The sequence below is a fragment of the Dasypus novemcinctus genome, chromosome 8, assembly GCF_030445035.2.
Source record: "Dasypus novemcinctus isolate mDasNov1 chromosome 8, mDasNov1.1.hap2, whole genome shotgun sequence".
Lineage (NCBI taxonomy): Eukaryota > Metazoa > Chordata > Mammalia > Cingulata > Dasypodidae > Dasypus > Dasypus novemcinctus.
Window position 1 is genome coordinate 47,347,393 of NC_080680.1, and position 25,517 is coordinate 47,372,909.

Below are 25,517 nucleotides of genomic sequence, written 5' to 3' on the forward strand. Positions count from 1 at the left end.
AACATGAGCCATCCATATACTGCTTACAAGAAACTCCCCTTAGACACATAGATACAAACCAGCTGAAAGTGAAAGGTTGGAAAAAGATGCTGCACATGAATAGTAACCAGAAAAGAGCAGGGGTAACTATACTAAAATCAGACAAAACAGACTTTAAATGCAAAAAAGTAATGAGATACAGAAGGCCATTATATATTAATAAAAGTGACAACCCACCAGGAAAATATAACTATCTATGCATCTAACCAGGGTACCCTAAAATATATGAGGTAAACTCTGGCAAAACTGAAGGGAGACCTGCCATAACCCACTGAATGTACTGGGGAAGATTGTGAACTACAGGGTAAACTATTATCTGTGCAGTGCAGCAGTGCCCCAATATGTGTTCACTGAGTGCGATGAGTATGCCGCAATGATGAGGGAGGTTGTTGGTGTGGGAGGAGTGGGGTGGGGGGGGTGGAGGGTATACAGGAACCTCATATTTTTTAGTGTAACTTTTTTTTGGTGATGTATATATCTTCAAAAAAATACAATTTACAAAAATGATGTGGTGGAGGGTAGGGAGTGGGTTATATGGGAACCTCTTAGGTTTTTTGTTTTTTTATGTTTTTTAATGTAATATTCCTTGTGATCTATTAACTTTAATTTGAAAAAACTGAAGGGAGAAATAGACATCTCTATAATAATTGTTGGAGACTTCAACATCCCACTCACATCATTAGAGAGAACTAAACAGAAGATCAACAAGGAAATAGAGAACTTGAACAATATGATAAACGAATTAGACCTAACAGATATATAGAGAACACTGTATCAAAACGCAGCTGGTTATACATTCTTCTCAACTGCCCAAGATCTTTCTCCAGGACAGACTACATGTTAGGGCACAATGCAGTTCTCAATAAATATAAAAAGATTGAAATTATACAAGCACCTTCTCAGATCACAATGGAATGAAAGTGGAAATCAATCATAGGAAAAAAGTAAGTTTGCACATGTAGAGGCTGAACGACACACTCCTAAATAATCAATGGGTCAAAGAAGAAATAGCAAGTGAAATCAGTAAATATATTGAGACAAATGAAAACGAGAACACAACCTATCAAAACTTATGGGATACAGTGAAGGCAGTCTTGAGAGGGAAGTTTATAGCCCTAAATGCCTATATTAAAAAAGAAGAAAGAGTTAAACTCAAAGATTTACTTGAACAATCAGAGAAACCAAGAAAAGAATAGTAAACCAATCCCAAAGCAAGCAGAAGGAAAGAAATAATATAGAGCAGAAATAAATGAAATTGAGAACAACAACAACAAAAAAAACATAGAGAAAATCAACAAAACCAAAAGCTTGTTCTTTGAGAAGATCAAGAAAATTGACAAACCCCTAAATAGACTGACAAGGGAAAAAAGGGAGAAAATGCAAATAAATACAATCAGAAATAAAAGGGGGGAAGTTACAACTGACCCCACAAAAATAAAAAGAATCAAGAGGATATTATGAAAAACTGTATGCCAGCAAACTGGACAACTTAGATGAAATGGCCAAATTCCTACATATGCACAAAAAACCTACACTGGTGCTACAGGAAATACAGAAACTTAACCAATCCATCAAATACGTGGGATCTAAGCCCCCTCTCAATACAGAGGTGGAGTGGACATCACCAACCCAGGGTCCACAGGATGGAGGAATAAAATATGGATTAGAGGGAACTTACTGGTATTGTACTATAGAACTACTGTGACTAGTAATGGAAGACACTGTAGCACTGATCTGGAAAAAGTGGCCATGGAAGCTGCTGAGGGCAGGGAGAAGGAAGAAGAGATGAGATGTGGGAGCATTTTCGGGACTTGGAGTTGTCGTAAATGATATTTCAGGGGCAGATGCTGACATTATATATCCTGCCATAATGTACTGGGGGAGAGTATAAAGTAAACTACAATGTAAACTATAATCCATGTGGTGCAGCAGTGCTCCAAAACATATTCACCAGATGCAATGAATGTGCCGCAATGATGAAAGAGGCTGTGGATGTGGGAGGAGTGGGGGTGGGTGGGGTATGGGGTATGTGGGAACCTCTTATACTTTTTAATGTTACATATTTTTGTGATCTATGTATCTTTAAAAAAAAAAAAGGCAATTTAATTTTTAAAAATTTTAAAAAGGAACTTAACCAATCACATTTAAGGAGATGGAATATGTCATCAAAAATCTCCCAGCAAGCTGGCCATGCGCAGCGCTGATGCGCGCAAGGAGTGCCGTGCCACGCAAGGGTGTCCTCCGCGTGGGGGAGCCCCACGCGCAAGGAGTGCGCCCATGAGGAAAGCCGCCCAGCGTGAAAAGAAAGAGCAGCCTGCCCAGGAATGGCGCCGCCCACACTTCCCGTGCCGCTGACGACAACAGAAGCGGACAAAGAAACAAGACGCAACAAATAGACACCAAGAACAGACAACCAGGGGAGGGGGGGAAATTAAATAAAAATAAAAAAATAAATCTTTAAAAAAAAAAAAAAATCTCCCAGCAAAGAAAAGTGCAGACCAGATGGCTTCACAGGTGAATTCTGCCAAGCATTTTGAAAAGAATTCACACCGATCCTGTTTAAAATCTTCCAAAAAAATGAAGAGGAGGGAAATGACCAAACACATATTAGGAATCCAACATCACCCTAATGCCAAAGAGAGATAGATACTACAAGAAAAGAAAATTAGAGACCAATCTCTCTAATGAACATAGATACAGAAATTCTCAAGAAAATAATTGCAAATTGAATGCAACAACATATCAAAAGTCTTATGCATCACAACTAAGTGGGGTTTATTCCTTGTAGGCAAGGATGGTTCAACATAAGAAAATCAAATAATGTAATACACCACTTTAACAAAAGGAAAACACATGATAATCTCAATCAACACAGAAAAGGCATTCGACAAAATCCAGTTTCCTTTATTGAAAAAACACTTCAAAAGACAGGAATAGAATAAAAATTCCTCAACATGATAAAAGGCATATATGAAAAACCCACAGCCAACATCATACTCCATGGAGAAAGACTGAAAGCTTTCCCCCTAAGATCGGGAACCAGACAAGGATGCCCACTGTCACATCGTTATTCAATATTTTACTAGAAGTTCTAGCTAGGGCAATTAGACAAGAAAAATAAATTAAAGGCATCCAAATAGGAAAAGAGGAAGTAAAACTCTCAATGTTTGCAGATGACATGATCCCGTACTTAGAAAATCCTGAAGTATCCACAACAAAGCTACTTGAACTAATAAGTGAGTTTAGCAAAGTGGCAGGATACAAGATCAACACGCAAAAATCAGTAATGTTTTTGTACACTAGTGCTGAACAATCTGAGGAGGAAATCATGGGGAAAATTCCATTTACAATAGCAACAAAAGACTCAAATACCTAGGAATTAATTTAACCAAAGAAGTACAGGACCTATAAGTAGAAAACTACAAAACAATGCTAAAAGAAATTTTAAAAGACATTCCATGTTCATGGATTAGAAGAATAAATATCATGAAGCTGTCAATCTTACCCAAACAAATTTATAGATTCAATGTAATACTAATCAATATCTCAACAGCTTACTTTAAAGAATTAGAAAACACAATTACCAAATTCATTTGGAAGGGGAAATGCACCTGAATAGCCAAAAGCATTCTAAAAAAGAAGAGCAACATGGGAAGAATTTCACTGCCTGACCTTGAAATATATTACAAAGCTAAGTGGTCAAAACAGCATGGTACTGGCATAAGGACAGACACATCAATCAGTGGAATAGAACTAGAAAACCCAGAAATAAACCCTCACCTATACAGTCAACTGGTTGTGTTTTTTTTAAGATTTATTTATTTTTATTTCTTTCTCTCCCCCCCTTTCTCTCCCTCCCCCCGTCTGCTCTCTGTGTCCCTTCGTTGTGTGTTCTTCTGTGCCTGCTTGTATTTTCATCAGGTGTCACTGGGGATCTGTGTCTTTTTTTGTTGCATCATCTTGCTGCATCAGCTCTCCATGTGTGTGGCACCACTCCTGGGCAGGCTAGAGTTTCACACAGGGTGGCTCTCCTTGCACAGGGGCCACTCCTTGTGCGGGGGGCACCCTTACATGGGGGCACCTCTCATGTGCTGGCACTCCTTGCGCACATCAGCACTGAGTGTGGGCCAGCTCACCACACAAGCCAGGAGGCCCTGGATATCGAACCCCTGGACCTACTATATGGTAGGCGGATGCTCTATCTGTTGAGCCACATCCACTTCCCTCAACTGATTTTTGACAAACCTACCAAAACCATGTTAATGGGACAAAACAGTCTCTTCAACAAATGGTGCTGGGACAACTGGATACCTATAACCAAAAGATTGAAAGACAATCCCTATCTCACTCCCTATACAAGGATTAACTCAAAATAGATCAAGGACCTAAATATAAAAGCCAGAACCTTAAAACTACTAGAAAAAAAATGTAGGGAAACATCTTCAAGACCTTTGTAGTAGGTGGTGGTTTCTTGGACCTTACACCCAAAGCACATGCAACAAAAAAGATTTATGGGACCTCCTCAAAATTAAACAGTATTGCACCTCACAGGACTTTGTCAAGAGGGCAAAAAGGCAGTCAACACAATGGGGGAAAATATTTGGAAATCACACGTCTGATAAGAGTTTAATAGCCATGATATATAAAGAGATGCTACAACTCAGCAATAAAAAGACAAACGACCTGATTTTTAAAATGGCAAAAGACTTGAACAGACATTTGTCCAAAGAACAAATACAAATGGTGAACAAACACATGAAAAAATGTTCAATATCACTAATGATTAGGGAAATGCAAATCAAAACTACAATGAGATTATCATTTCACACTTATCAGAATGGCCACTATTAAAAAGACAGAGAACTACAAGTGTTGGAGAGGATCTGGAGACACAGGAACACTTATTCACTGTTGGTGGATATGCAAAATGGAAACAGCCACTGTAGAGGACTGTTCCTAAAGTTGAATACAGAGTTGCCATGTGACCCTGCAATACCACTACTGGGTATATACCCAGAAGAACTGGGAGCAGTGACACAAACAGACATCTACACACCGATGTTCATAGCAACATTATTCACAATTGCTGAAAGGTGGAAACAACCCAGGTGTCCATCAACAGTTGAATGGATAAACAAACTGGTCTAGTCACATGATGGAATATTATGCAGCTGTAAGAAGAAATTAATTTGTAAAGCATATGACAACATGGATGAACCGGGAGGACATTATGTTGAGTGAAGCAAGCCAGACACAAAAGGACAAATATTTTATGAGTGCATTACTATAAACCAAATATATTTTGTAACATATTGTATGATTAAAAAAAATAATTTTTATTTTTTATAGGTATCCAGAATATTTGAGAAATGTATGTTTTTATTCAAATGTGTCTTCTTTTTAGTTTCAATTGTTTGTATTTTCAATCATTAAAAGTACAAAATAAAATTTTAAAAAATTTCAATATAAAAAAAAAAAGAAGGGAAAAAAACACAAAAAAAACTCCTAACAAAGAAAAGTTCAGGGTCAATAAAAAAGAAAATAGGACTCTAATCAGAAGGAGCAACTGATTCAAAGGCTCTGCAAAATAAAAGAGCCATGCAAGTAAATAGAAAGGCAAGCACTGCTGGAGTGCTGAGGTCTAGGCACAGAGGAGTGAAGAGGAAGTAACAAAAGTGGCAGGGGCCAGGGCAGGGCTTAAAAAAAAAAAAAAATCCAGAGTCAAATGGCTTCACTGGGGACTTCTACTAAACATTCAAAGAAAAATTAAAACCAGTCCTCAAACCCTTCCAGAAAATTGAAGATAGGACTCTTTCTAACTCATTTTATGAGGTCATCCTTACCCTATTACCAAAGCCAGATACACATACCCTAAGAAAACTCCAGACCGATTTCCCTTATGAATATAGATGCAAAAATCCTCAACAAAACACTACCAAACCAAATCCAACAGCATATTAAAAGGATTATACACTATAAGAAATGGGTTTTATCCCAGGAATGCAAAGGTGGTTCAATAAAAGAAAACCAATCAAAGTAATACACCACATTTTAGTTTCCTAGGCCGCTCTAGCAAATAACATGAAATAGGTTGGCTTAAACAATGGGTTCACACCCATTAAATCTAATTAAATTAGATTTAAGAACATGTTTTTCTGGGATATATTAGTTTCAAACCACCACATTCCACCCTTTGGACCCCAAAAAGACATGTTCTTTCTATATACAAACTATATTCATTCTATCACAATATCCCAAAAGACTTAAATTATTTCAAAAACAATGTTTAGTTTAAAAAATCACATCAAAATCAGTTATGGGTGGCAGGTGGCTTGTGAGGAAGGCCTCGCTGTGTGCATGAAGGGGCAAGAGGAAGCAAGTCGGTGGTGTGTGAACTCCGGAGGCCAGGGGACCATGGTACAGGAAGGAGCAGGACTGGGAGATCAAGAGAGACCGCTGCACAGGACCTGAGAGTCAATTGCTCCACAGTAGTGCCAGGTGCACATCCCCCACCCTCGAGACAAGATGCCTCAGCACAGAATGAGTCTGGCTGGCAACTACAGATGGAGAGGGGTGGAGAAGCTTTCCTCCCTGGGAACAGGGGAGGGCAAGGCTGAGGGCAGAGTAAGGCTCCTGATCAGAGAGTCTGGATCACTAGATCTTGGCTGAATTGCAGTTCCAGTCAGCCAGGTCAAGGCTCCTCCCTGCCATTGTTTTTAACACCCCCTCAATAGAGGTGGAGCCTGTTAATGGGAAAGTAAAACAAATACTACCTTCCCAAAGGATGAGTAAACAGCTGGCTGAAGAGCCTCTCCCACGAGGCAGGAAAGCACACTGTCAGGGGGCCAAAGCCGGGGGAAAAAAAGGCTTTCTGGAGTCTTTCCTGACCCTCTTCCCAGAGCTCTTTGGAACTGATCTGCATCCCCTTCATGGGTCCCTGGTCCAGTTTTGGTTAAACACAGGCAATTCTAAAGATTTAGAATAAGCTGAACCAAGTGCCAAAGAAGAACCTTAACACAAAGTCAATTAACAATAAAAATCTAAGTGAGAGAGAATCTGGCCACCAGAGTAAACTCATCAAAATAATCAGATGCCTAAACATCAGCAAAAAAATTACAAGCTATACTAAGAAACAGGAAGATATGGCCCAGGCAACGGAACAAATTTTACAAGTCAGAGGAGACAGAATTTTGAACAACTAATCAAAGATGTCCACACAAATCTCCTAAATCAATTCAAGGAGATGAAGGAAGAGATAAAGGATACTAAGAAGACAATGGATGAGCATAAAGAATTTGAAAACATAGGAAGTGGACTTGGCCCAATGGATAGGGTGTCCACCTACCACATGGGAGGTCCGCGGTTCAAACCCCAAGCCTCCTTGACCCATGTGGAACTGGCCCATGCACAGTGCTGATGGGCGAAAGGAGTACCGTGACTCTCAGGGTTGTCCCCCCTGTGTAGGGGAGCCCCACGCACAAGGAGTGCGCCCCGTAAGGAGAGCCGCCCAGAGCAAAAGAAAGTGCAGCCTGCCCAAGAATGGCGCCACACACACGGAGAGCTGACACAACAAGAAGATGCAACAAAAAGAAACACAGATTCCTGGTGCCACTGATAAGGATAGAAGTGATTACAGAAGAACACACAGAGAATGGACACAGAGAGCAGACAACTGGGGGGGGGGGGGGAGTGAGGGGAGAGAAATTAATAAATAAATCTTTTTAAAAAAAGAATTTGAAAACATACAAAGAAAAATATACTTAATGAAAGGTATGAAAGGTATATTGATAGATTAAAAAATATACTAGAATCAAAAACAGCAGATTTGAAAAGGCAGAAGAAAGGATTAGCAAATTAAAAGGCAGGACATCAGAAATTGTAGAGAGAAAAACAAATAGAGAAATAATGGAAAAATATTGAGCAGTGTCTTAGGGAATTGAATGGAAGCCCAAGCATATAAACACAGGCATCATTATGGGTGTCTCACATAGAGAGGAGAGAGAAGGGAGAAGGGGTGGAAGAAGTGTTTGAGGAAATAATGGCCAAAATTTTTGCAACTCTTATGAGGGACATTGTTATGCATGGCCAGGAAGCACAGTATACTCCAAAGAGAATAAATCCTAATAGAACTACTCCAAGACACTTGCTAATTAGAATGTTGGATTCCAAAGATAAAAAGAAAATCCTGAAAGCAGCAAGAAAAAAGCAATCCATCACATACAAGGGATGCACAATAAGATTAAATGCTGAGATCCACGATGGTAGACTAGGGAACATCAGGCTGAATTTCTCCTCCAGAAGTGGCAGGAAGAGAGACAGGCTTGCTGGGCATAAGGAAAGCTGCAGGACCACAGGGTCATCAGAGAAGTTGGCCAGGGCAAGGTAGGCCTAACCAGGCACCAGGGGAATGGTGGGCCGCAGCACAATCACTGTAGGTGGCTGGTGAGGGGGTGCTGAGCCAGACCCTGGGGGAAGCAGTGGGGTAATTGGAACAACTATGTGGTGAGGGGGAGTCCAGATGGGTACTGGGGAAGAGGTGGGGCCACAGAGCAATTGGCACTGGCAGCTGGTGAGGAAGGGCCTAACCAGATGCCCAAAGCATGAGAAGGAGGCAATTTTATTTCCTTCTTTTTTATCTTTTTTTCTCTCCTCTTCCAGGTACCCTGAGAGTGGTGGAGCCACAGGCCAACAGGCGATCATGGGTGGCTCGCAAGGATGAGCCTCGCCATATACTAGTGGCTTGAGGGGGAGGCCTATTTTATTTTATTTTATTTTATTTTATTTTATTTTATTTTATTTTATTTATTTTATTTTATTTTATTTTATTTTATTTTATTTTATTTCTTTTCTCTTCTTTTCCCCCCTTCCTGTTGTCTTTTGTTTCTTTTCCTTTTTTCTTCTTTTCTCTTTTTTCCTATTATTTTTTTCAGATTTAGAGTAAGTAGAACCAAGTGTCAAAGTAGAACCTTAATACAAAGCCAAACAAAAGTAAAACCCTAGGCAACAGAAAGAAACTAATCAACAGACTAAACACATTAAGATAAACAGATGCCCAGATATCAGCAAAAAATTCAAGCCATAGTAATAAACAGGAAGATATGGCCCACTCAAATAAACAAACTTAAAAGTTGGAAGAGATGCAAAATTTGGAACAATTAATCAAAGATGTTCACATAAATCTCCTAAATCAAATTCAAGGAGATAAAGGAAGAGAGAAAGGATATTAAAAAGACATTGTATGGTGGGAAACAGACTTGACCCAGTGGTTAGGGCATCCGTCTACCACGTGGGAGGTCCGCGGTTCAAACCCCAGGCCTCCTTGACCCGTGTGGAGCTGGCCCATGCGCAGTGCTGATGTGCGCAAGGAGTGCCCTGCCATGCACGGGTGGCCCCCGCGTAGGGTAGTCCCACGTGCAAGGAGTGCGCCCCATGAAGAGAGCTGACCAGCACAAAAGAAAGTGCAGCCTGCCTAACAATGGCAACACCCACACGGAGAGCTGACACAACAAGATGACGCAACAAGAAAAGAGACACAGATTCCCGTGCCACTGACAACAAAAGAAGCGGACAAAGAAACAAGACGCAGCAAATAGACACAGCGAACAGACAACTGGGGTGGGGGAGGGGGGAGAGAAATAAATAAATAAATCTTTTTTTAAAAAAAGACATTGTATGGTCATATAAAAGAAATTGAAAGCATACATAAAAAGTAACAAATCTTGTAATAAAATGCGTAAAAGAGGAAATTAAAATCCCTAGAATCACACAACAGCAAAAATTGAAAAGGCAGAGTAAAGAATTAGCAAATTAGAAGACAGGACATTCAAAATCACACAGGTATAAGAGTAGATAGAGAAAAATACGGAAAAAATTGAACAGGGACTCAGAGACTTGAATGACAACACAAAACACACAAATGTACACAGTAGGTACCAGTTGGAGAAGAGAAGGGAAAAGAGGAAGAAGGAATGTTTGAAGAAATAAATGGCTGAAAATTTTCCAACTCTTTCAAGGGACATGGATGTACATGTCAAGGAAGTGCAGTGCATTCCAAATAGAATAAATCCTAATGGATCTACTTCAGAACACACTCTAATCAGACAGTCGAATGCCAAAGATAGAATCCTGAAAGCAGCAAGAAAAAAGACATGCATCATATATAATGAATGCTCGATAAGATTATGTGCTGATTTCACATCTAAACCATGAAGGTGAGAAGGCAGTGATATGACATAGTTAAGGTGCTGAAAGAGAAAAACTGCAAGCCAAGAATTCTGTATCCAGCAAAAAATGAGGAAGAGATTAAAATATTCACAGATTAAAAGAAATGGAAAGAATTCAACAACAAGAGTCCTGACCTTCAAGAAATACTAAAGGGAGCTCTGCAGGTTGAAAGGAAAAGACAGGAGAGAGAGGTCTGGAGAAGAGTGTAGAAAGGAAGATTATTTGTAAGGGTAACTAAAAGGGTAAAAGGAGAAACAAAAATAAGATGTGACATTTATAAGCCTACAGATAAAATGATTGAAGTACAAGTACTGCTTTTATAGTAATAGCATTCAATGTTAATGATTGTAACTCCCTGGTTAAGAGACAGAGATTGGTAGAGTGGATTAAAAAAATATGATATATCTATAAGCTGTCTACAAAAGACCCAAGGTAAATGTAGGTTCCAAGTGGAAGGTTGGAAAACAATTTTTCATGCAAAATAAAAAAGAGCTGGGGTAACTATACTATTAATAATATAATACAAAATAGACTTTAAATGAAAAACTATTATAAGAGAAAAAGAAGTTCTATATATTAATAAAAAGGACAATCAACCAAGAAGAAAGAATGATCATAAATATTTATGCACCTAACCAGGGTGCCCCAAAATACATGAGGCAAACATCGGCAAAACTGAGGGTAGATACAGATGTCTCTACAATAATAGTTAGGAACTTCAATACATCATTGTCAGTAATAGACAGAACATCTATACACAGGATCAATAAAGAAACAGAGATCTTGAATAACAGTATAAAGGAGCTAGACCTAACAAACATATACAGAACAATGTATCCCAAAACAAAAGGATATACAGTCTTCTCAAGCACTCATGGATCATTCTCCAGGATAGATCACATGTTAGGTCAGAACTAGTCACAATAAAGTTAGAAAAACTGAAATTATACAAAGTACTTTCTCTGACCACAATGGAATGAGGCTGAAAGTCCATAATTGGTGAGGAACTGGAAAAATCACAAATAAATGAAAGGAAAACAACACACTCTTTAAAAATCAGTGGCCCTATAGAATCCCACCAGGAGCAGTCACCCAGCCCATCACAACTGCTGTCCAGCTCATTTTGACTTGAGGATTCACCCTCAAAAGCAACCTCCAATACAAGGCTGGTAGCAAACCCCTCAGAGAAGTTCTCTTTCAGGTGAGAGACAACTCTCTCTGCTCTGTGACCCCATCACCAAAAAGCTGTTCATCTGAGAATTTTCTAACATTCTCTGGCCAATAGTGGCCAATCCTCAAAACTCTCCCAAAGGGCAAGATGACAGTAGTTTCTAGAAAACCCAATTTTAAAAGAAAAATATTAGAATGAAAACCTGACTCAATTCCCTAGACATCCTCACTGGCCACATGTAAGAGGGCAAGTTTACATGTTACAAAGTGAATTTGCAAGAAAGTTTTGACCTTCAAGGTCCACTAAGCTAAGGTCCCAAAGCATTACTACCGTCTCATCTTCCACTCCTCCCTCTCACTTCCTTGTCAAACTTACCTCCTTGTATCTAAATGAACTCATCAAGTCCCTGTCTCTGATGTTGGCATACCGACTCCCTCTCTCCTTGTATTTCTGATGCTAAACTCTCCTCTACTTGCATCTGCTGCTCAAACTTTCCAGGAAATTTCCCCAATCCCCCTGGCTGCATGGCACCCTTCCAGACTCTAAAGGACCCCAAAACTTATCTCGACCTCCTGTTCCTAGTAAATACCTCACCTGCTCTCTGCTCTAAGGGCTGGCTTGTCTATTCCAACTCCCCTCTGCCCTGCCCTGCCAAGGAGCCTGGCATATCCCCCAGGTGCTTGGTAACATCGGAAAAGTTCCATAATCTTGGAAAAGCAGGGAAAATATCAAAGTTAGTGTTTGATATTTGACATGTGCAAAACCTTAAGGACTACTAGGACACAGAAGAAACTGTTTTAGAATGTACTGAAGGTTTGCCAAAAGTCAGATAAGGCCTTTTGGTCAGGAAAATAAAATCTAAAAAAAAAAAAAATCAAGGACCAAAGAAGAAATTACAAGAAAAACCAGTATATATCTCATGGAGAAAGAAAATGAGAATGCAACATATCAAAACTTATGTGATTCAGCAAAGGTAGTGCTGAAAGAGAATTTTATAGCCATAAATACCTATATTAAAAAGGAAGAAAGAGCTAAAATCAAAGACCTAACTGTACATCTGAAGGAACTAGAAAAATAACAGCAAACTAATCCCAAAGCAAGCAGAAGGAAAGAAATAACAAAGATTAGAGCAAAATTAAATGAAACTGGGAATTTAGGGGAAAAAAAAAAGAGAACTAATAAAACCAAAAGCTGGTTCTTTGAGATTAATAAAATTGACAAAGAAAAAAAGAGATAAAATGCAAATAAATAAAATCAGAAATGTGAGAGGGGACATCACCACTAACACCACAGAAATAAAGAGGATCATAAAAGGATACTATAGGGAAGCAGATTTGGCTCAACTGATAGAGTGTCTGCCTACCACATAGGAGGTCCAGGGTTCAAACTCAGGGCCTCCTGACCTGTGTGTTGAGCTGGCCCACACACAGTGCTGATGCACACAAGGAGAAGGGGTGTCCCCCATATAGGGGAGCCTCACATGCAAAGAGTGCACCTTGCAAGGAGAGCCGCCCCATGTGAAAAAAGTACAGCCAACCCAGGAATGGTGCCATACACCTGGAGAGCCAACACAGCAAGATGGCGCAACAAAAAGAGACACAGATTCCTGGTGCCACTGACAGGAATACAAATGGACAAAGAAGAACACACAGCGAATGGACACAGAGAGCAGACAATGGGGGGGGAGGGAAAGGGGAGAGAACTAAATAAAAAATAAATCTTAAAAAAAAAAAAAAAGATAATACTATTAAAAATAGTATGCCAGCAAGAGGGACAAGTTAGATGAAATGGAAGAATTTCCAGAAACATAAAACCTACACTATTTCTAGAAGAACTAGAAAACCTCAACAGACGAATAACAAGTAATTAGATTGAATCAGTCATTAAAAATCTCCCAAGAAAGAAAAGCCCAGGATCAACTGGCTTCAAAGGTGAATTCTACCAAGTATTTTGAAAAAAAACAACAACAATCCTACTCAAACTCTTCCCCCCAAAAAAGAGAGGAAAGAACATTACCTAACTCATTCTATGAAGCCACTATCACCCTTGTACCAAAGCCACATAAAGATGACACAAGAAAAGAAAATTACACATCAATATTTCTAACGAACTTAGATGCAAAAATCCTCAACAAAATACTAGCAAATCAAATCCAACCTCTCGATAAAGGAATTATACACTATGATAAAGTGCGTTTTATCTCAGGTATGCAAGAGAGGTTCAACATAAGAAAATCAAGTAATGTAATACACTACACATCAGATAGAAAAACTAAATGATTACCTCTATCAATGTAGAAAAGGCATTCCGGGGAAACAGACTTGGCCCAGTGGTTAGGGCGTCCGTTTACCACATGGGAGGTCCGCGGTTCAAACCCCGGGCCTCCTTGACCCGTGTGGAGCTGGCCCATGCACAGTGCTGATGCGCGCAAGGAGTGCCCCCCCCCATGCAGGGGTGTCCCCCGCGTAGGGGAGCCCCACGTGCAAGGAGTGCACCCCATAAGGAGAGCCGCCCAGCGCGAAAGAAAGTGCAGCCTGCCCAGGAATGGCGCTGCCCACACTTCCCGTGATGCTGACAACAACAGAAGCGGACAAAGAAACAAGACGCAGCAAATAGACACAGAGAACAGACAACCGGGGGGGGGAGGGGAGTTAAATAAATAAATGAAAATCTTAAAAAAAGAAAAGGCATTCCGCATCCCTTGTTGATTAAAAAAAAAATTTAAAAAGATAGGGGGGAGTGTATGTAGCTCAAGTGGTTGAGCATATGCTCCCCATGTATGAGGTCCTGGGTTCATTCCCCAGTACCTCCAGCCCCCTCCTCCCCCCAGAAAAGTATAGAAGGAAACTTTCTTAACATAATTAAGGGCATATATGAAAAACCCACAGCTACCATACTCAATGGTGAAAGGCTAAAAGCTTTCTCTCTAAGATCCAGAACAAGAAAAGGATTCCCACTGTCACCATTCTTAATCAACTCTCTTTTTCTCTCTCCCTTCCCCCTGACCCTGCTGTTTTTGTTGTCTGTGTCCATTAGCTGTGTGATCTTCTTTGTCTATTTCTCTCTTTGTCTTCTCATCTTGTTTTCTCCTCTAGGATTCACCAGGATTCAATCCTGGGGACCGCTGATGTGAAGAGAGGTTCCCTATCACTTGCGCCATCTCAGTTCCTGGTTTCTGCTGTGTCTTGACTTGACTCTTCCCTTTGTGTCTCTTTTGTTGTGTCATCATATTGCTGCGTGGCTCACTGTGTGGGCCGCATTTGCCGCACAGGCACACCTTTACCAGGAGGCCCCAGAGATTGAAACTGGATCCTCCCATATGGTAGACTGAAGCCCAATCACTTGAGCCAAATCCACTTCCCTTATCCAACTCTTATTCAACACTGTTTTAGAAGTCCTTGCTAGAGCAGTTAGGCTAGAAAAAGAAAGACATCCAAATTAGAAAGGAAGAAGTAAAACTTTCACTATTTGCAGAGGACATGATCCTATATCTAGAAAATCCTGAAAAATCCACGACAAAGCTACTAGAATAAATGAATTCAGCAAAATGGCAGGATATAAGGTTGATGTGCAAAAATCAATATTTTTGATTTGTAATCTGAGGAAGAAATCATTTTAAAAATTCCATTTATAATAGCAACTAAAACAATCAAATATTTAGGAAAAAACTTAACCAAGGACCTAAAGGAACTGTATTAATAAAACTATAAAACATTGCTAAAGGAAACTAAAGAAGACTTAAATAAATGGAAGGACATTCCATGTTCTCGAAGACTAAATATCAGTAAGATGTCGATTCTACCCAAACTGCTTTACAGATTCAATGCAATCCCAATAGCCTTTTTTTGTAGAAATCAAAAAGCCAGTAATGAAATTTATTTGGAAGAGTAAGGAGCTCCAAATAGCCAAAAATGTCTTAAAAAAGAAGACCATATTTGGAAAACTCTCACTTCCTAACTTTAAAGCATATGACTTAGCTATAGTGGTAAAAACAGCATAGTACTGGCATAAGGACAGACAGTTTGACCAATGGAATCAAACAGAAAACTAAGAAATTGACCCTCATATCTACAGTCAAGCGATTTTTGACAAGGCTGTTAAGCCCACCCAGCTGAGCCAGAACAGTCTATTCAACAAATGGTGTTGGGAGAACTGATATCCATATCCAAAAGAAAGAAAGAAGATGCCTATCTCATACCTTATACAAAAATTAACTCAAAATGGATCAAGAACTTAAATATAAAAACAACCACCTTAAAACTCCTAGAAGAAAATGCAGGAAAATATCTTCAATATCTTGTGGTAGGCAGTAGTTACTTAAACTTTATGCCCAAAGCACGAGCAACAAAAGCAAAAAATAAATGGAACCTCCTCAAATTCAACACTATTGCACCTCAAAGGACTTTATCAAAAGAATGAAAAGGCAGGTGACTCAACAGGAGAGAATATTTGGCAAAATTTATCTGATAAAGGTTTAATATCCATGATACATAAGAAGATCATACAACTCAACAATAAAAAGTCAAACTACCTGATTAAAAAATAGGCAAAAGACTTGAAAAGACTACTGTCCAAAGAAGAAATACACATGGTGAACAAACACATGAAAATAATTTCAATATCACTAGCAATTAGGGAAATACAAATCAAAACTACAATGAGGTATCATTTCACACCTATTAGACTGGCCACTAATAAAAAGTCAGAAAATTGTAAATGTTGGAGAGGATGTGGAGAGATAGGAATGCTTATTCACTGTTTGTGGGAATGTAGAATGATACAGCCACTGTGGAGGGCTGTTTGGCAGCCTTTTTTTTTTAAAGATGTATTTATTTATTTAATTCCCCCCCTCCCCCAGTTGTCTGTTCTCTGTGTCTATTTGCTGCGTCTTGTTTCTTTGTCCGCCTCTGTCGTCAGAGGCACAGGAAGTGTGGGCGGCGCCATTCCTGGGCAGGCTGCACTTTCTTTGGCGCTGGGCGGCTCTTCTTACGGGTGCACTCCTTGCGCGTGGGGCTCCCCTATGCGGGGGACACCCGTGCATGGCGTGGCACTCCTTGCACGCATCAGCGCTGTGCATGGGCCAGCTCCACACGGGTCAGGGAGGCCCGGGGTTTGAACCGCAGACCTCCCATGTGGTAGACGGACGCCCTAACCACTGGGCCAAGTCCGTTTCCCTGTTTGGCAGTTCTTAAGGAAGTTGAGTATAGACTTGCCATGGGACCCAGAAATACCATTGATAGGTAGAGAGCAGTGACACAAACAGATATCTGCACACCAATGTTCACAGCAGTGTTATTCACAATAACCAAAAGTTGGAAACAACCCAGGTGTCCATCAACTGATGAATGATAAACAAATTATGGCATATATACATGATGGTATATTATGCAGCTGTAAGAAGAAATGAAGTCGTGAAACATATGACAACATGGATGAACCTGAAGGACATTATGTGAAGCATGCCAGACATGAAAGGACAAATACTGTACGATTGCCCTATTATGAACTAAATATATCATATGAAATATATATTACATAAAATATGAACACGGGTAGAACTGCACACATAGAAGACCATTTTTCTTTGAAGCTGAATAAATTTAAGCTAATAGTACAAAATGTTATTAGACCAAAAAAAAAAAAAATTAAAGCAGACCAGAGTACTACATATTGTGGGATCCCATTTATATAAAATGTAAATATAAATCAATTTATAAAGATGAAAGGAGATTAGTGGTTATGTAGGTCTGAAGAAGGAATGCTTAAGGGGTGTAGTCTTTCTTTTTGAAGTAATGAAATTGTTCTAAAATTTTTTAGATGGTCAACGTACAACATTATGATTATACTAAATGTCATTGATTATAGACTTTGGCTAGAATAGGTGGAAATCTACAGCAGCTATGTATAGTGGGGGAGCACAGAAAGATTGAGAGGTGAGGAATTTTCTTGTTAGTCTGCATTTTGTTTATTATTGAAATCATGAAAACGCTCTAATAATGATTGAAGTGATGAACATACAACTATGTGATTATAGCAAAAGCACTGATTGTACACTTTTTTTCAAGGAAAGAATATATATATATATATTTCACTTAATATTCTTGCAACTTTTCTGTAGGTTTGAAATTACTCAAAATAAAATGTTGGAAACAGTTTTTAAAAAACTTCGGGGACCAGGGAAGAAAAAGACAAAGGAGCCCAGACCCAACAAACACAGACACGGGAGGGCTGTCCCTTATATTTGTGTTCACACACACACACACACACACGCACGCACGCACGCACGCACGCACAGCACACTCAGCGCTGAACAGGGAGGGAGCTCGAGACAGAAAGGTCAGGAAGTGCGCAGATGGCACTGCACAAGGAGGAGGCACAAAGGAAGCCTTTGTCCCTGCTCTGGCCCCCACTCCCTCCTAATAGGAGGTGAACCTGGGTCTGGAAGGACAGGAAGTGCTTACTGTCTTAGAGGAAAATTTCAAAGTGCAGCAATTTCTCTTAAAAACAACCACAGCCAAACAACCCCCTCTCTTCCCTCTGCTCTCTCCCTGAGGATAGCCCAGGCCCCTGCACAGGCTGTCCTTGAGGCTGGGGCAGGACAAGGTCATGGGGAAGAGGTCAAGGCCAAAGCTCTGAAACGCCCCTAGCTGGGGACGCTTAGGCTAGTGGCTGCCAGGTGTGTGTGTGGGGGGGTCCCCTCTGTGGTCCAGCTGGTCCTGCAAGCGGGCAAACTCAGCCAGCTCACTGAGCTCCTGGAACCGTCGGTCCGTCCTGCGGCTGACCGGCGAGCGGGAGCAGTGGTCGGCGAAGACGATGAGACCGGGCCAAGGGGACCGCGGCGGTGGCGGAGCGCGGCGGCCGCCGGGCCGGGTGAGGTCGCTGCTGCTGCGCTGGCGGCTGCGCTGCGAGCGGGGGGCTTGCTGGCGGGTCGCGGCTGGCGCGGCCGCTCTTGAGGGGCAGGACCTCGACCCAGCAGAGCAGCACGACCTCGGCCAGGAAGAGCAGCGAGCCGATGGCGGAGGAGCAAGCCCAGGCCAGCTCGACGTGGCGGTGCCTGCGCTCGTGGGGCGACGCCTTGACCGAGGTGAGGCCGTGCACGCTGCTCTCCGCCTCGCTGCTGGGCAGGACGCGGGTGCTGATCATGCGCGCGAACTGGTGCGCGGCGCCAGCACCGAGGAGCGCCGCGGCGGGCCGTGGAGCTCAGCACCCAGCGGCACCTCCACCATCGCTGCCACCGCGAGGCCGGCGCGGAGCCGAGGTCCGGCCCGAGGCTTCCAGCTTGGCGCGGCCCCAGGAGAGCTCGCGCCAGGACAGCGCCTGCATCGAGCGCTCGCTGAGGCGCAGCACCGCGGAGTAACTCGGGCCCATCCCGTCGGGGGAGGGCGGGCGCGGGTGGCGAGGCCCCGGCGCTCCCGCTGGAGCTGCGGCCCCTGGAGCTGCTGCCCCGCTGAGGGCGAGCGGGGGCTGCCGCCGCGGGGGCGGGGCGGGCTCCGGATGCGTGGAGCGCGCTGCAGAGGCGCGGCCGGAGACGCGGCAGCCCCCCGCCAGGGCCCTGGTTGGACACTTTGGATGAACTGTATGCTTTATTGATATGTATCAATAAAACTGATTTGTTTAAAAAAAAATAAAAGAAGAATGATGTTGGAGGACTCACACTACCTGACTTTAAAGCACATTACAAAACTACAGTGGTCAAAACAGCATGGTATTATTACAAGGATAGACATATCCACCAAGGGAACCGAAGAGAGTTTAGAAATAGACCACACATTTTCTGGCCACCTGATATCTGACAAAGCCACCAAGTCCACTCAAATGGGACAAAACAATTCTCCCAAAAATGGTGCTGGGAGAACTGTATATCCATATCCAAAAGAATGAAAGAGGATACCTATCTCATACCCTATACAAAAACTAACTCAAGATGGCTCAAAGACCTAAATACAAGAGCCAGGACCATGAAACACCAGAAGAGAATACAGGGAAGCATCTACAAGATCTGTGGTAGGCAATGGTTTCATGAACTTTACACTCAAAGAGCAAGTATGAAAGAAAAAATAGATAAATGGGACCTCAAATTTTAAAACTTTCATGTTTCAAAAGAGTTTGTAAAGAAAGTGAAAAGGCAGCCTACTCAATGGGAGAAATTATTTGGAAACCACATCTCCAAAAAGGCTCTAATATCCAGCATATATAAAGAAATCCTACAACTTAATAATAGACAAAAAACACAATTAAAAGATGGGCAAAAAGCTTGGTCAGACACTTTTCTTAAGAAGAAATACAAATGGCTAAAAAAAAAAAAAAAACCAAATGAAATGATACTCAACATCACTAGTTATTAGGGAAATGCAAATCAAAACCACAGTGAGATATAATCTCTCACCTACTGGACTAGTCTCTACTTAAAAAAACAAACAGAAAACTACAAGTGTTGGAGACGATGTAGAGAAATTGGACGTAGACGACAGTTTGCCAGTTCCTCAAGAAGTTAAATATAGAAATGCCACATGATCCAGCAATCCTGCTACTAGGTATATATCAAGAAGAACTAAAAGCAGGGACACAAACAGATATATGCACACCAATGTTAACAGCAGCATAATTCAGAACTGCTAAAAGTTGGAGACACCCAAGTGCCCATTAATAGATGAAAAGATAAACAAAAAGTGGTAATACAAATGATGGAATATTATTCAGCTGTTAGAAAGAATGAAGTACTGATGCATGCAACAACATGGATTAACCTTGAAAACCTTACACTGAGTGAAATAACCCAGATATAAAAGGACTAATGTTGCATTACATCACTAATTTAAACGAAGTACAGTGAGCAGATCATGGAGGTAAGAGTCTGGAAGATAGGTTATCAGGAGATAGAACAGGGACAGAGAATGGCGAACTGATGCTTAATTTGAACAGAATTTATAATTAGATTGATCGTAATGGTTTGAAATCAATTGAGGTGATGGCCAAGCAAAGTGAGAGTAATTAACAGCACAGAAGTGTGTGAACGTGATTGAAAGGGAAAGTTTTAGGTCATCCAAGTTGCTAGAAGGAAAGCTGGAGCATAAAATGGGAAACCGTGTAATAAAGTGAAATCTGTGGTAGTTAATAATACAAATATATAAGAATGTTCTTTCAGGATCTATAAACAAATTACATCACTAATATAGGGTACTGATAGTAGGGTGGTACATGGAGAAAAATGTACCTAAAACACACTTCTGTGGCATATAAATGTATTCTTGTTGTCATGGGTATGTTTTCTCAATAGAGACCCACACAGTAGCTAACAAAACATTCAACTTCAATCCTGTGGAAGTCCTGCTACTTTCTCAAAGATGACAAAAATCTCTGGAATACATAAACTGTGCCTAATAAAAGGAAACAGGCCAATATGCCCAGCCCTCAATCTTAACAGTTGCCTTATGAACCTTATTCCTGTAAAAATGAAACTAAACAACATTAGAATTAATGCCTAAGAAATTCCTCCTGAAAATCTCCTTGTTTCTCAAATGTGGCCTCTCTCTAAGCCAAACTCTGCAAATGAACTCACTACCTTGCCCCAAATGTGGGACATGACTTCTGAGGATGAGTTTCCCTAGCACTGAAGGATTATTACCAAGCATTCATCAGTGAAGTACTTGGAAAAAGACTGTGATAAAATGGTAGAAATAGTAAATAAAACAAGTTTTTATAGCTAAGAGATTTAAAGTGAATCGGCATTTTATTCTGGAGGTTACACTTATGCAGGTCATAGATAAGATTTCATAAATTGCCAGAGTAAACAAAGCCTCAAACAAAAGTGCTACAGAGGGATCTAAGGATGTCCAGACACCATAGGCAAGGCACACAGTTTCATGAAATCAACATCCCCTTGGTAGATCCTATGGGAATATATGAAAATCTATTTCCTTAATATAACAGTTATACTCATTTATAATTCCCCTTATCATGATTCTTCTACTCCCTTTATTTGAATCTATAATTTTCAATTTACCTGATAAGTGTATTTCTCATAGACTTAAATCTTCAGATTGTTCACATGCCAGTTGAGTCCGAAACCCAGCAGAGCTCTGGCCAGCTCCTACTCTCCAGCCCTTCAGGCATTCCCTGGATAACTAACAAAACGATAATGATGGACAAGTCCCATCCCCAAAAAACAAGGAATATCTACGGTTGCAAGCGAAACTGTTCCTTCCCTCTGCCCCATAAGATCTAAGTCCTCTCTCAGTCTAAAGCAGAATAGGTATCGCAATCCCAAAATGCTCAAAATTGAGGACTCAACAAACATAAGGGGGGAGCGTAACCATGGACCAAAGCAGATCTATTGTTATTGTAGTTTTTTTTTATCTTGTGGTTAATGCAGTAACTTGCAACACTGATATAAAGTAGGTTGCCAGGGGTTCAGAGGGATGGGGGAGGGACGAATCAGTGGAACACAGGGCATTCTTTGGGCAATGACACTGTTCTGTATGATTCTGTAATGGTGTACACCTGACATTATACGTTTGTCAAAGCCTATAAAACGGTACACAAAATGTTAACCATAATGTCAACTATAGACTTTGGTTAGTAGTAATGCTTCAATATTGGTTTATCAGTTGTAACAAATGTACCAAACTAATATATGATATTAATAATATGGGAAACTGTGTTTGCAGGTGGGTGGGTAGGTACTTTCTATGCAATTTTTCTGTAAATTTACAACTTCTCTAAAAACAAAAAAATTTTCAAAAAGAGTTTGTCAAGAAAGTGAAAAAAACAACAGCCTACTCAATGGGAGAAAATATTTGAAAACCATATATCCAATGAGGGTCTAATATTCAGCATATGTAAAGAAATTCTGTAACTCAGCAATAAGATACAAACAACTCAATTTAAAAATGGGCAAAAGATTTGAATAGACATTTTTCCAAAGAGGAAATACAAATGGCTAAAAAGCACATGAAAAGATGTTCAACCTCACTAGCTATAAGGGAAATGCAAATCAAAACCACAATGAGATATCATTTCATACCTACTGAACAGGCCACTTTTAAAAACACAGAAAACTACAAGTGTTGGAGGGGATGTGAAAAATAGGAACACCCATTCACTGCCGGTGGGAATGTGGAATGGTGCAGCTTCTGTGGAAGACAGTTTGCTGGGTCCTCAGGAAACTGCCATATGATCTGACAATCCTGCTACTAGGGATATATCCAGAAAGCAGGGACACAAACAGATATATACACATCAGTGTTAACAGCGGCATAATTCAGAACTGCTAAAAGATGGAAATCCAAGTGCCCATCAACAGATGAATGGGTAAACAAAATGTGGTATTATATGTATGACTGAACATTATTCAGTTGCAAGAAAGAGTGAAGTACTGATGTATGCCATAACATGGATGAACCTTGAGAATCTTATGTTGAGTGAAATAAGCCAGACACAAAAGGACAAATATTGTATGATTTCACTAACATGACCTAATTATAATAAGCAAACTCATAGAGGTAGAATCTAGAAGGTAGGTTACTAGGAGATAGAATGGGCATAGGGACCAGGGAGCTGATGTTTAATTTGTCCAGATTTTATAAATTTTATTGCAATGGTTTGTAAATGGGCAGATATGATGGTAGCACAGTATTGTGAGTGTACTTAATAGTTCTGAAGTATGTACGTGAACGTGATTGAAAGGGGAAGTTTTGGGTCACATGTCACTTGAAGAAAAGCTAGAAGATAAAACATGTGTTTATAAAACACTGGGAACTCTGTGTTGGACAAGGATTGTGGTTAATAATACAAACATAAAAATGTTCTTTCAGGATCTATAACATAAGTAGGTCACTAATACAAGGTGCTAACAATAGGGTGGTATATGGAGAAAAAATACACCTAAAGCAAAATATGAACTAGTTAACATTACATTTTAACATTCTCGCATCAGTGGTAACAAAGTTACCACACCAATGTTAAGTGTCAACTTAACAATATGGAAATATTGTAATATTTTATTCATAGAAAAATGTTTTATGTCAAAGAAACAACCAAATTTCCTTGTCAGGTTTACTGCACTGAGGCTTCTCTGAAAGTATATGCAGCCAGTTGCAATTCAAAGCTTCATCTTCAGAAAAAAAATTAAAGAACTTTATATGAGAAGCAAGGCAAGTATATAATTATATTCCACCTGTCAACTAACATAGCCCTGGAGAGAAGGTAAAGGTGGGACATGGAGAGGTGTCTCGACAGACAGCACCTTTTGACCATCTTGAACGTTACATACATACAATATTCTATGGGATATAAATGTGTCCTTGTTTGCCATAGGGATGTTTTCTGGACAGAAGAGGCCCTCACAGTAGCTAACAAAATATTAAACTTCCACTTCTGGGGAAGCGCTGCTCTTTCTCAGATAAGATAGCCAAAAAGCTCAGGAATATATAACTCTTGTCTAATAAAAGAAAACAGGGTAAGAGGCTAAAGCCCTTGATCTTAACGCTTGCACCTATGAACCTTTTTCCTGTAATAAAGAAACTAAGCCTAAATATAATTAATGCCTAAGAGTTATCAACTGAAAAACTCCTTGATGCTCAGTTGTGGCCTTTCTCTAAGACAAACTCTGCAAATCGACTCACTACCTCCCCCACCCCTACCCCCATCGATGTGGAATACAACTTCCAGAGATGAGCCTCCCTGGCACCGGAGAATATGATCAGTTGTTAATCAGTGATGCATTTGGAGAAAGTCCTTGATCAAAAGGGGGAAATATTAAATAAAACAGAATTTTTATGGCTGAAAGATTTCCAAGTGAGTCAGGAGGTCACTCTAGAGGTTACACATAAGCAGGTCTCAGCCAGAACTTCACAAACTGCCACACTAAACAAAGCCCCAAACAAAAGAGCTCCTGAGGGCCCTGAGGATGTCCTAACACCAAAGGCAAGACACACGGCCCATGAAGTCAACAACCCCTTGGCAGGCTCTATCTGAAAACCTATTTCCCCAATATAATATAGTTATATGTATTTATAATTCCCCTAATCATGGATTTTCTACTCCTTTTATTTGAACTTATAATTTTCAATTTACTCATTATGTTTATTTCTTAGAAACTTAAAGCCTTTGGATTGTTCCTATGCCAATTGTGCCCTGAAACCCCGGGGTATGTGGCCAACTTGTACTCTCCAGTTCTTCAGGCCTGCCCTGGACACTAGCAAAACGATGATGCTGGACTAGCCCAATCCCAAAAGCAAATAGTATCTTCAAGGGCAAGCAAGAAAATTCCATTCCTCTGCCCCATAATACCTACATCTCTTCTCGGTCTGAAGCAGAGCAGGCATTGTCCCAAATCCTTCAAGGTTGAAGAATGAACAAAAGTAAGGGGGGCGGGGGGAGTAGTGTAACCACTGACTAAACCAGATTCATTTTTATTGTAGTTATCTTGGGTTAACTGAGTAACCTGTAGCAATGATATAAAAAAAATAAATAAAATGGCAAATATATTAAGAGAAATTGGATATAAGTATGGTCTGTCCTGGGTCATATATAATTCCCCACCTTCTGTGGGCCTATGAAACCTAAACAACAAGTTATCTGCTTCCGATTTACAATGGAGGGATAGGTATAGGATAAACAGTCCCATCACCATAGGGATAAACTGTATGGAAAACAAGGTTCACAGGTCCCAAACAAATCCAAAACCCAGCAGGACATATTTCATTAGATTTCAAATTGTGTCAGTCTATGGAACAGTTTTGTCCTTCAGGCTAGATCAAGTAGCAGCCCTTCCAAGTGCTTGCCCAGTGGCCATGCTCTCCCAAACACTGGGGTGAAGGCTCCACCTCTCCAAGCATCAGGATGGCGGCCAGGCTCTCCCTCGACATCGAAGCACAGTTTCTGCTCTCTCCGAGCCCTGGGGTGGTGGCCAGACACTCTGCAAGCACTGGGTCCCAGGCTCCACCTTCTCCAATCATAGGGCTGTCAGCATGATGCTCTGCATGCCCCAGAGAAGAGGCTCCACCCTTTCAGGGCACTGGTGAGTCAACACTCTTCCTGAACAACAAGGTGGAACATGCACCTTCTCCAAGAGCCAGGGCAG

At 40.7% G+C, this 25,517-nt stretch overlaps 1 pseudogene; it reads right to left on the reverse strand.

The window, feature by feature from the left end:
- Positions 1 to 17,770: 17,770 nt before the first annotated feature.
- Positions 17,771 to 25,302, reverse strand: LOC101413753 (calcium release-activated calcium channel protein 1 pseudogene; annotated as a pseudogene).
- Positions 25,303 to 25,517: the final 215 nt, after the last annotated feature.